The 12,159-nt window shown below is 37.3% G+C and overlaps 1 long non-coding RNA gene across 2 annotated transcripts in view; it reads left to right on the forward strand.

Moving 5' to 3' along the window:
- The first annotated feature begins 4,686 nt into the window (after positions 1 to 4,686).
- Positions 4,687 to 12,159, forward strand: part of LOC125696115 (uncharacterized) — a 53,864-nt gene continuing 46,391 nt past the window's right edge. For both annotated transcript variants that reach the window (XR_007378197.1, XR_007378195.1), the window contains exons 1-2: positions 4,687 to 4,837; positions 11,532 to 12,059. This is a non-coding gene — a long non-coding RNA (uncharacterized LOC125696115). The remainder of the gene's footprint in view (positions 4,838 to 11,531; positions 12,060 to 12,159) is intronic.

A 12,159-nucleotide genomic window follows, 5' to 3' on the forward strand; every position in this document is an offset into this window, starting at 1 on the left:
ATGACTTAGAAATTAAAACAAATTGCATTTCATAGAAAGGAGCAAGGAGTTAATGAAAAACAAAAGAAGAGTTTAAAGATGCCCTTCCTAATAGTTTTCCATATGCATTATTTTCCTTTGTTCCTCTTTTTTTTCTTTTTTTCCTTTCTTCTTATAAGCTTTGTTATCTGGATCTTTAGTTCTTCCTGTTTCTTTTATATCTTAGCTGCTCTTTCAGCAAAAGTTTATGGCCTGAAGACCAATTGTCTCTTTCTTCTTTAATTATGGAAGCTGAAGGCCACTTTGTTTGCTCTGAGTGCTTAATTGAAGGAGGACCATGCATGCTCTTTTGTTGCTGTCCAACCTGCCAAGTGTATGGTGTACTGCATAGATGGGACCACTGCTTCTTCAGTTATTTCTTTTTAATTGGCATTCTGGAGCAAAGGGGGAACCAATAAGGAGATTATAATACTCAGTCCTTGGTTTAGGAAAGATTGTGATGGCATAGACTAATTTAGTTTATACGGAGCATTACTAACAGTTTTGCTTTTACACTGGCAAAATATATGGAAACTGTTGTTTTGTTTTGTTTTAAGGAGAGAACTGTAAATCTCCCTCATCTTTTTCTTTTCCTTACCAAATGTGTTTTTTTTTTTCACAGTCCCCTAGCCCACCTCCATGCTTACTCTTTTATCACTAATTAATGTTTTTCTTATAAATTTATTTCAGTAGAATTGCTTGCATGGTCACTGAAAACTAGTTGCTTGGCTTCTTCTATGCCATCTCTATGAATCGGTCGGAATGACTTTAGACATTAAATATCTCTATTCACATTCTAGTCTGTGTTTGCCCTTGTCTATGTATTTGCCTAATTTGATATCCGAATGAGTCATTGTTTTATAAAAGGAATGTCTTTGAAATTATTAAATATAGTGATAAGACTTCTAAGCAGCAAAATGTATTTGAACTGCTTTTATAATATTTATGCTAAAATGACACTCAGACACTCCAGTCCTACCCCAAGATACTTGCTAACGTGGTAGTGGGATTGGGCTTGGCTCTGTGTTATCACATCATGCATATCTTATGAATGAGTCATGAAGGCAAACTGTCATATATCAAAGCTTAATTATTGCATAGACTTATCTTTCAGCCATTCTCCTCTGATCTTCTCATACCAAAACTCAAACATTTCCTGTTGTAATATGTTTTATTCTGCCAAGAACAAATCAAATGATGCCAAAGGAAGCTGTGGTTGCACTTTAATGACAAAATACAAAAAGGAATGTGATAATTAAGTTATGTTCTGAATATTGGTTATAAATTATATTGTCTCATGTAAGCACTTGGGGCTTCTGTTTTCTTTTTCTTCCTCCTGCATCATTTTTTTCTTTCACAATATTGGAAGCTTAGCTGTGTGCAGAGATTTTCTTATCTAAGGATACCAGCTGTTTACTGGAGGTTGAAACTAGTTGTTCCTTTCTCAATCAATGTCTGTCACGAGGAGACAAAAATGTGCATATGACTTACATGATTTGTTTTCATAATGAGGAATGTAGTTTAGTTAGGAAATTGATTATAAAAATAGAAACCAGGCTCTGAAAAGCAATTTGAAGATATGGTATAGGTCTGTTATGATCATTTTAAGGCTAATGAGTATATTTCACTTACGTAGTTAATCTTCTCACTGTCTAGCAACAATGTTAATGTGGGAAGCTCATGTTGAGAGTAGAATACATGCTTTGCTGATATGCACCCAAATTATATGCTAACTATTTAACGTGTTATTTCCATGGAATGAATACATAGAATGCAAATGCAATACAAAGCCAAGACATTAATCTTCAGAATACACAAGTACCATCATAGGAGTGCAGTAATCTCATTTAGCCTTTCTATGGATAATGGTGAGAGAAGATTTTGAATTATTACCAGTTTAGAGGCATGTGCAACAGTTTGAATAGTCAGGTTCTATCAGATCTGAACTATTCTTGAACTGCATTTAACTCCCAAACTTGAAATGTAATAAAGTCTGGATGAAAGGGAATCTTCCTTGTATCAAGTGACTATTGTTTCGGAATGATATCTTCCTTGTATCAAGTGAGAATTGTTTTAGTGTGATACAAACAGGCACTGTACTGTGCGTCACACTGTTCCCTCACTCCTTACAGAGCATCAGTTTTGCTTTCCTATTCTGTATTAATTCAGTGTTTATTTTACCAATAAACTTTGCCTGAGCAGAGCAGTTACTTCAGATTCTCTCCAGGCTTTGATTACTTTCTCAGTTCCCTGCTGCCTCCTTTGATAGGCCTTCTACCAAATGAGGAAACAGAAAAGGTATAATTATTATAAAAAACAAGAAAAAAATAATAAAAACAGTATATGTTAATTTGCTTCTGAGCATAGGAGAGTTGTAAACTTTCAAGTTCTCTTGGTTCAGTATGGCCTTTAAAGAAGATCATCTGTGATTATTTTGCTCTCTTGTCAACTGCAAGAGGGAGGGAAAAGAGACAGTTTCAGCAGTCCTATGAAGATGGCAAAGCAAGTTTTAGAATGATGCCCTCTTTCTGTGATACAGCGTGCCACGGAAAATCAGTATGGAAAGGCCTATGTTCCCGATTAGAGCTTTATCAGGATATGCAAAATTTTACTATTTCATCTTTTTACTTCCTCTGGTTTCCTTTGACGCAGTCCCACACAAAATCCTCATCTCCAAATTGGAGAGAGATGGATTTCAAGGGTGGACTATTCAGTGGATAAGGAATGGGCTGGGTAGTTGTAGCCAGAGACTCTATGTACAGGTGAAAGCCAATGATTAGTGGTTCCCTATAATATGTGTCCCACTGTCAGTGGAACAGTGGGATTGAGTTGTACCTTCAGCAAGTTTGAAGACAACTCCAAGCTGAATGGCGCAGTTGATACAACAGAAGGAAGGGATATGGACAAGCTTGAGAAGTGGGCCCATGTAAATCAAGTGAAGTTCAACAAAGCCAAGTGCAAAGGGCTGTACTTGGGTTGGAGCAATCCCAGAAATGAGTACAGACTGGGAGAAGATCTCCTTGAGAGCAGCCCTGAGGAGAAGGACCTGGGGGTTCCGGAGGACAAAAAAACTAGACATGAGCCAGCAGTATGGTCTTGCAGCCCAAAAGACCAATCAAAAGAGGGATGGTCAGCAGGGAGAGGAAGTGACTGTCCCTCTTTACTCTGCCATTGTGAGGCCTCATCTGGAGTACTGTGTCCAGAGCTTCCAGGACAAGAAAGGCATAGTGCTGTTGGAGAGGGTCCAGAGGAGGGCCATGAAGATAAGCAAAGAGCTGGAGCACCTCTCCTATGATGAAATACTGAGGGAGCTGGTCTTGTTCAACCTGGAGAAGTCAAGGCTTCAGAAGGAGCTCATTGTGACCTTCCAGTATTTAAAGGAAACTTACAAAAAGATGGAGAGTGACTTTTTACGTGGTTTGATAGTGACAGAACAAGTGGGAATGGCTTTAAACTAAAAGAGGGGAGATTTAGATTAGATTTTAGAAAGAAACTCTTTACTCAGAGTGCTGTGAGGCACTTCCACAGACTGCCCAGAGAAGCTGTGGGTGCCTCATCCCTGGAGGCATTCAAGGCCAGGTTGGATGGGGCCCTGCTCATGGCAGAAGGTAGGAACAAGATGAGCTCTAACATCCATTGCAACCAAAGCCATTTTGTGATTTAATAAATATGCCAGCAGTTCAATGAAGAAAGCATAATTAATGAGTGTTTGCATATCTCTAGAAGCTAAAAAGTGTACACTAGCAAAACCTTCAGTTTTTTCAAGGAAAATAACAAATAACTACTACTTTATTCTAATTCCTAAATATTTCTGAGTAAGTTAAAATAAATACCACATTACATTAGTTTAGAAAATGAATCTTAGAAAAGAATCTGTGTGTAGATTTCTTTTTAAGGTTAACTCTTTCCTTTCAAGAAAACCCCAACAACATTATTGGTCTTTGCATTTCTAACATAACACAATCTATACTGGCCAAGCATTATCTTGAGATACTTGGAAACACAGCTTATGTAACAGATACGTAAAATCTGAGTTACACTGGAATTTTTTCATTAGTTGATTAGTTGATTGGTTTGTATTTTCAGTTCTTACAGTCCTGTTTTTCCCAGGTCAGCATAAGACTACACTGGGTCCCAGGGAAATAAAGTGGTGTCTGTTACAAAAGAGTATGGGCTTAGCTGTTATCATAGCCATTGCACTTGACAGAGTTCTGACAAAAGTATCCTGTGAGGAGATGAGAGTGGCTGAAGTGAGAGATGATAGATCATGTTTCCTTACATATTAGTTCTTGCCATTCTTTTACATACCGACACCTCTAAAACAAGCTGGAGAACGTATCGTCTCATCTTCAGCTTTGCTTTCAAGCAGAGATAAGGTTATGTATAAAGAACTTAGAGTTGTCATACTAACATTTATGTATTTTCTTTCCAGCACAGTGCCACTGTGGGTGTGTTACATAAATTTCCACAATGGAGTGTATTTCAGACTCTTTAGCTCAGAGGCCATCTGTCACTGGAAGTGGCACTTTTACCTGCTCATCACTTCTGTAGTAGTGTGTGCTCAGGACAGGGCACACCCAGGTGAAGTTAACAAACAGGGCAGTACTGCATACAGCTGAGTTTGAAAAGACTTAGTAATCAAGTCACTCTTTCAGATGAGAGCAAGCATCACAAATAGATCTCTCTTTTTATCCAAGAGAACACCAAGTGCTTTCAGCTTTGCTTCAGAAAAGAACAAGCTAGTTCCCTGAGGGATATTTTTCTACTCAGAATTCAGCATTGCCTCTATAGGCACTTCTCTTCAGTGTCTGACCTGCAGGTAATAACAGAACTTTCTTAAGAAAGTTGTCTTAAGACCTGTGATCTAGACAGGACTCAGTGCTTTCATAATGATCAGTGCTCATCTATGTCTCCTTCTCAGCGTTTCCCTGCCACCTTTGTATTTCCTTGAATTCTGAGGAAGTGGAAGTGAGCCAGGGCATGCTGTCGAGTGCTTGTCCTATTATTATTTGTTTGGAATACTTTTTTGGCTTGAGAATATGTTCAAATTTATATGTTTGTCTAACTTTTCTTTGTTCCATGTGTAAACTGCTGCAGGAGAAATTTAACAGTGTGGATGTGTGCTGACAATTTGCTCTATGAATTCCAACCATGGGTCAGAGATTTTTCTTCCTAATCAGTGACAATGTACATAACCTCTCTGTCTACTGTAAATGTTCCTGTCTGTAAAGTGAGGTTTTGCTTGCCTGCCTTACAGGCATGTTGAAGCTTAATTAGTGTAGGTAATAAATGCTAAGTATTTTTTAAAAGAATCTAAAATGATGAAACTTGGATCTTAATTCATAGCTTTTATGGGATAGGGTTCTGTATTGATTACCTTAGATTTTCTCAAAGTCTGTTCTGAATTTAATAAGGGATTTAACAAAAATAACTCTTGAAAATGATAGAGATTCTTGTTAATAAAAGCTAACCTGTACTTGCACTACGCTAGTTGAGCTGTACCCTTATTCAGAGTTTTCTTGAATGGCATGGACTTTGAAATGTAAATGTTGTATAGATATTTCCCTTTTGAAGTATATATGCTTATTATTTTAGTAACATTTGTTTTTCTTATGATATTCTCATAACTGGTTTTCTTTAAGCTCCAGTACAAAGGAACAACATATTTAAAATCATACAGATTTGGCATTTTTTCAGTGTTTCTTATGTAAAAACAAGTTACAAGACTGGATTCCATTTTACGAGACTGTGAAGACAAAACAAAAAATGTTGAGGTTTTGGGGGTTTGATTTTGGCTTTGTACCTCATCATGTTTAATCAGATTGGCATCAGCTATGAAAGTCTGTCTGTCCAAGATCCCTCTCTCTCCATTGTTTGGAAGACCAGTGTTGTCAGATACCATTCTGTCACACTGCCCTTCTGCTGCCATCTGTCGCATGGCAACAAAATGTAATGCGATGTTGGTGGGAAGGTTCAGCTTTTGCTGCCATACCACAAACATCTGCATTTGAAGTCATAAGCCAACAGAATAAAATAGGAGGTATTACTTTTGGAGCAGCCCTCGCACATGCCTCTTCTAAAGTTACCTATGTCTCCTTGTGTGTGTTGAATGTGATTTTCTTTTTTCTCTGTTTTCTTCTCCAGACTATTATATAGTTTGTGCCATTATGCTGTAAAATTAAAATTAACCTTACACTGGTCAGAGATTCCCAGTTAACTTCTTCCATGGATTCTTCCAATCTAAAAGTTGCTTAAAGCTCCGGAATGAGAATTTGGCTGAAAGTGTCATTATTCTGCTGTAATGTGTGTTTTGTAGAGTTCAAAAATTGTCTCTATATGACAAAGAATACTATTGGGAATGACCTCAGGACTTTGGGATTCCCCTAGGAGATAAGAATTATCATAAATCTCATTTTAATCCATGCTCTCATTGGTAAGAACACTTTTTGACCTTGTGCAAATGCACAACAATGTGTAGGAAACAATAAATAAACTAAACTCTTAATCTCTCAGACATTGTCCTCACCCGTGAAAAAGGACAGAGGAACAAATAATATGATACCTTTGAATCATACTGCTGGATGCCCTTTTAGAAAATGTTCAGATGTTATTAAGTTAAGGGTTTGAACCCTGTGAAGGGTTTGTACCAGAATCAGTAGTTCTTGCTTTAATACATGCATTGTGGTAACTAAGATAGTTTCATTCACAGCCGTCCTAAATGCTTGTAAAAAAGTAGTCTTGCATCCCTATGTAATGCACATTGAAACATAGCTTAAAAAGAGCTCCTCTCTTGGTGATTAGCTGCTGATTTCCAAAGAGGAAGGGATGCCTTTCTGCCCCAATGCAGTTGTTATGTCTCCATTAGTGGAATTCAGGTCGGTTGTCTTCTAGCAAAAATTTGCAATATCTGAAAATGATTGTTTAAAAATGTATGGATAACAAATACAGGATGATTTTCTGTGCAGCAGTTATGTGTCTCCATCTATTTGAAGAGAAAAGAAATTGTGCAAATTCTCTACCGAACTGGCATACGCAGTAAGTTATGACTTTGATTCAGAGCTGGCGCTCTTTAGATGCATCTGATGCTTTCACTCATTAAGGAAGATTTCCAGCAAACATCAACAGTTTTATAGCCACATATTTTAGCAAGCTGAGAAGTCACTGAAAACAAAGCAGCAAAAAACTTTTGTATGCTGGCCCAGATAAAGTGCATGCTTAACTATCCTCTAAGAGCTTAGTTTAGCTCAGAAAGGCTAGTTTGACATTTCAGGCTGCATTTTCTGTACCTCAGTAATTTCTTTTCTTGTTAGGAAAGGAATGACTTCTTAGATTCCATTTACTGCACAAGAGAAACATCACTGCAAAAATCTTTTTTTTTTGTTTAATTTGTATTATTTTTCGGATATATTTTTCAAGGTCTTGGTGGAGAGCTTTGATTGTTCTATCTCAGGAAATGACAGACAACACTAGGTAGGGAAAACTTGGTGCTGTGTAAGTCTGTGCTGTGTAAGCTTTGATGCTAGCTGGTAAAAAAGATGCTACTGAGTTATAGCACTAGTGGGTAAATAAGTCAGGTTTCCATTTTATAATGCAGTTCTTAATTGATTGTACTGGGAATGTACATTTTAAAATATTTTCTCGTGTAGTTCACATCTCATGGTGGAGTGCAGATTTTTTGTCTTTGAATAAATGCAGTCAATGTTTGATGCTGAGAATTCTTCATGCCATTCTTTCGTGGGAGAAGGAGGATCTTGGGAAGCTGCGCAGAGATATGCAGGAGGATCTTCGGAGACTTGCTCCTTTAGGAGAGAGTAGCATATTCTTTCCCCAAAAGAAAAATTAGAAAGACATTAGATAAGAAGTTTCTTTCTCTTTTTAAGGAGATGTTTGTTGTGATCTATGTGTCTAGGAATGGCACTGGAAGGGTGTTTTTCTTGTGTGTCGTGGAGTGGTTTGCAGGTTGATGTGGGGAAACCAACCACTGTAGTCTATTTCTTTGGCTCTCTAGTCTATTGGTTCCCCCACCCATTCTGGAGAATGGGGAGAATATTCACATTGCTAGAGAACTGTTGAAGAAGGAGAATTCTCTTTAGATTTTTTCCTGAATATTTTAATGAATTATTAAAGTCTAAAACTATTTCCTTCTTCTGCCTAAGCTACAAGATAAAAAGTATATTAATGAAGTCTGCGTATGGAAGAAGAGAAGGATGTCACAGTCTGAACTTGGCCTGTTTTTCTTGTTGTAATAAATGAATGTACTGGACGTTCATCAGCTGGATGACTAAAGAACAGTTTATACTAAAAGTGATTTAACTAGAAGAATATAGCAACAAATATTTGCTTCCTTTAGTTAGCTCAGCTGTATGCTGAGTTTTCTCCAAGGAAAATATGCAGAACTACGTGTAAAGGAGCATGAAATCATTTTTAACTTAAACTGTCAGTTGACTCTTCATTTCAAATGCCCTATTTAGTCCCTAATGCTTAAGAAATGTTTAGTTTGTGTTTTCTTTCTCCAAAAAATAATTTCCTGGGGATTCCCTGGTTAGGGAAAAACAGCGGATAAAATCAGAAATGTTATACAAGTCCCAGAAAATCAACAGTATTGCAAAAGTAACAGGAACGCTTTGAATATCTAATGTCTGTATGGTTTGGAAAGAAGGCTCTATTAGAACATGATTTAATGTTTGAAGGCAAGATGAAACTGGTTTCAAGGCTATTCATATCATGAAAGCCAGATTTTTCATACTTGCTTTTCTGGGACAAAACATTTTTATGTGTGAGTGTGTGTATATACATATATGTATACACAAGGTCTGCTCTGAAAGTAATGCCTCCTATCTTATGATGTCAGCCCACAACATCAGAGTTGGAAGTTGGTGGTAGTAGAGGCTGAACCTTCCCACTAATATTCCGTTACACTTTGTTGCCATGTGATAGACAGCAGCAGAGGGGCAGTCTGACAGAATGGCATTTGACACGGAAGTGTGTAAGATCCAAGGTTGTGTCACTGAATTCCTCAGTGCAGAAAAAATGGCATTCACTGGCATTCAGCAATGCTCTCTGAACTTCTATGGAGATCAAACAGTGGATGTGAGCACCGTGAGGTGGTGGGTGGTGTATTTCATCAGGCGGCCATGACTGTGGGTCACTGGTGGAGATTGTTACTGCCACGGCATGCGAGCTCTTGTTCATCACTGCTGAAAATGCACAGCTAATGGTGGTGACTGTGTTAAAAAACAGTGCTTTGTAGATGAGAATTTGCTCTATCAAATACTGTTATTGTGGAGTTAGCTGTAGTTTTCATGGAAATAAAGAGGAGGCATTATTTTTGAAAAGACCTATGTATATTTATTGGCGACTTATTTTTAATTAAAAATGATATTTCTCCCTGTCTCCTAGAATGATTCAACTTTGTGCTAACCATATTTTCTTCTTTAAAAGAAAAAAAGAGAAGTGACTGTGAAGAATTGCAATCCTATCAGAAAGTTTGTGCTTGAATCACTGTTCAGCATTTTTTGTTGGTGATTTTACCAGTACAGGAAAAATCTTCACAATGATATTTATCACTGCAAGCCAGATGACGTTGATTACTTCAATACAGTGTTTAACTGGTTCATTAAATGATTCTTGAGATGTCTGTGGTGGAAAATAGGTACGAAGAGCAGGTCCAGGTTCCAATGGGATTGCTAAAAGTGATTGTTCATTGGTTGCTTACAGAGAGCAACAGCACTTCAGGAGCTCAGCTAGCCAGCCCACCGTCATGTCCCAGGGCAGATCAGATCAGATCCCAACAGAGCTGCATCTGTCTGTATTGATTTTTACAAGGACCACTTGTGGAGCATGTCAGTAATCAACACAATCTTAATAACTGTCTGCTTTTTATTTTAAATCTCTATTGGTAATCGATTTACATTTAGTTCTTCACTTTCACCATGCTGCAATCTCTTTCTTCCAATAAACTTTATTGACAGCAAGTATTAACATACTTTATGCTTGCAGTTATTGCCTGTTTAATGGATTGGTAGTGCCTAAGAGCAGATTTTAACATTCCAACAACAAAATTCAGTTCCGTAACTCCTCTCGTAAACAGGTGACATGAAAATAAGGATTATGATAGTTTGCTGTGGTAATTTGTTTGGAAATAAATAATTCCCTCTCACGTTCAAAATAAAGTTGCATGATTTTTATCTTTTTCCTAAATTAGAATATGTGTTTACTGCATTTTTTAGGGTTTTGCCGATTTTGTACATAAAAAAAAAAGTTAATGCAAAATTCACATATAAAGTCTATCAATCTCATGATTTTTCATAGTCACCTTGAAAATTTTCAGCTTGAAGAGTTTTTGTAATATATCAGTACAGTGTATGAATTCGGTACTTTTAATAAGTTAGACTATGACTTAAAAGAATAGGAACTCCCATGAGAGGGAAGCAACTGGCTAGGATTAGCTGTGCACCAACTTTCTATTAAGCTGATTGAAAGAGAAGTAGGAAAATACCATGCTTGCATTCTGTAATCTAAAGACTCCATTTTTAAAGGCATGATAACTGAATAAGAAATGTTTGCTTAGCCGAGTTCTGTTTTGTTGAGAAGAAGACTGTCGCATTTGTTTAGCAAGGGGTTAAACAGAAACTAATCCTTCAGGCTTACTTTGAAAGGTGGTTATCTTTCCAGCAATAGAGAGCATTGTTTGCTTTGCCAGAAACAGTGTAATTGTTCCTTAAGCCAGTATGTTCTCTGACAGAACAAACTTACTCGAAAGAGGAAAAATATCCTCTGCATGTGTGTGTTTTTTTAAAAGATTCAAAAAATAAGTGAAATTGCTTTAATTTATCTAACAAACAGGCATTTTACGAGAAGTAAGCTCTGTTAAAGGTTTTTATGAATAGATTATTTTGTGTCTGACTAGTTCCCTAATAGAAGTTTCATAGGTTGTGGGAAACAGAACAGTAGTGTGCTTTGCTCAAGTTAATTACATTTATTCATTTGAAACATTACTCTGCAGTAGTGTTTGGGACAAGCGGAGAAAACACTGAAACCTTTTTTAGGCAACATTTATCTATTTCAATTATTTTTGACAGTGTGTGTTGATGTGTGCTTTAGCATCAGTGCTTTTGTATCGAGAGTTGGTAGCACAAGCCTTTTAAAGCACAAAGGGTAGCAGTACTTCAGCCAATCTGTGATAAAAGGGAAAAAATGAAATCACTATGGAAACTGCAGGAAGAATCTAAAAGCTTTCTTTATAAAGTAAACGTCTGATGTTTGTGACTGCGGGGGCAAAAAATTCATAAATCTGTATGATGCTATCATTTCTGATTTGTTATCGCAGCAAATGCCAAGTCTAAGCAGTCTGACCTTAGCCTTATTAAGTGCTTTCTTTTCAGATACAGTTATTATTTGACAATAGAGAGACTGCAGTGCTGCAAGGGGGAAAACTAATATGTTTAAAATGTGTGTGTGTCTGCGTGCATGTATCTATCTATCTATCGATCTCTCTTTCTTTCCCTATGAAGCTTACGGAGCTGCAAGCACTGAACGTGGGAACTTGGACTGTTATTCTGAGCACATTTCAGAAAACTCTGTTGCGTCCCATTACGTGCCTGTCTTTGATCTCAAATTGAAAATCTCGGAGCCTCTTCCTCCAATCCAAAAGCAAATAAATAGCGAAAGAAAGAAACCTCTCTCCTCTCAGCACATAGGGCCTCCACGACTGAAAAATGAAGGTGACAGTAATAGCTCTGATGAACCTGTTTGGACAACAGACAGCAACAAATACCTGTCTCTGTGGAGGAGTTTAAGAGCACTGCAGAGATCCTCAGACAGTGCAGAGCCTCTTGGCTTACACAGGCCACTGGCTTTCTCTCCAAACAATACCAGCCAAGCTTCCTCTGTACCTACAACTGAAGAGCTGCGGGAACAAGACAGTAACTAATACAGCTTTCAAATTTGAATCTCCTGGTCTTATTAAAGAAATAAGAAATGATAGAAAGAAAAAAAAAGAAAAGAAAAAGACATGAATTCTAAGCAAGATGAGGGATTTGGTAAGTATTTCTTTTTCATTTCTTGCTTTAGCCTGGAGGTTATTTTTAGTCATGTGTAACTTGCAAGTAGGATTAGGGCTTTGAATGAGTTTGTGGTTTT

Source organism: Lagopus muta, chromosome 1 (assembly GCF_023343835.1).
Source record: "Lagopus muta isolate bLagMut1 chromosome 1, bLagMut1 primary, whole genome shotgun sequence".
In the NCBI taxonomy this organism is placed as follows: domain Eukaryota; kingdom Metazoa; phylum Chordata; class Aves; order Galliformes; family Phasianidae; genus Lagopus; species Lagopus muta.